Genomic DNA, 1149 nt, shown 5'->3' on the forward strand with positions numbered 1-1149 from the left:
CTTCATGGGGTTTTCAAGGCTATAGCCTTTTGGTAGCAGAGCGACAGGCCTTTCTTCTAAGGCACCTCTGGGTGGGTTCGGATCACTAATGTTTTGATTAGTGGTGAAGCGCTTTACCATTTGCACCACCCAAGGACTCCAGGTAGGAGCACTGTCTGCCCAATAGTTATTTAATGGAAATATTTCGAAGATGTACAGATGATACAAATCAAACGTTCTTGGGATCCTAGGAGAAAATGGAAGTGGAACAATGAGAAGTTAGTGCAGCTAGTTTGCTGAAAGACTGAACGGAGCGAAGAGCAGCAGCTGTACCGGCAGACCGTCTGAGTTCATAGCCTAGCTCTAGCCTGGAAACCTTGGCAGCTTCCTTATCCTCCCTGTGCCTTGGTTTCTCCATCTTTTAAAAATGAGCATACTACTACAACCACTTCATAGAGTTGCCTGCCGTGATGATTCAATGAGCTAACGTGTATAGTCAGCGCTCAGTAAGTGGTAGCTTTTTTTTTCTGATTGGAAAATGCCCTCCTCCCTCCCTCCCTGCATAAAGGCACGATTGGTTTGAAAGGAGAAGGACTAGAAGAAAACAAATCTATGTTCGTGTCTTAGGTCCGTTAAAGAGATTCCCAGAAAGAAAAACCTGAAACAATAATCAGGATTAGACCTAGAAGGCTACCACCAACCCAAAGCAAATATCTAGGGGGTAGGAAATACAGTATCATGTTCGGTAAGTATACCTAGGAATTCAAGAAGAAAAATGTGATCAGAGCAACCACATCCTTGATAATGGAAACACTCAGCCAGTTGAGCATTTTCTAAAATTTGAGCAAGAAAGCTTAAAGGAACAACGAGCGAGGAGATTTCTTAGAAATAGCAGGAGAGCAAGATGCTTAGTTGCCACTCAGGTTGCTCAGAGCCTGATGTCATTGTCACTGATGGTACTTTCTTCAGCATGAGTAGAGGGGACGCAAACATGTATTCCATAATTGTTGTAGTTCAACTCCGTTCCAAATCAATCACAATGAATTTTGTGTTCTTGTCCTTGATTATTGTTGTTTAGCTTTGTGTGTGCTTCTGACTTGTCTCCCTGACGAGATAGTTTATTTATTTTGGCAGGGACCACTAAATCCCCAGTGCTGCCTAACACTAACA

Source organism: Trichechus manatus, unplaced genomic scaffold (genome assembly GCF_000243295.1).
Source record: "Trichechus manatus latirostris isolate Lorelei unplaced genomic scaffold, TriManLat1.0 scaffold00109, whole genome shotgun sequence".
Classification (NCBI taxonomy): domain Eukaryota; kingdom Metazoa; phylum Chordata; class Mammalia; order Sirenia; family Trichechidae; genus Trichechus; species Trichechus manatus.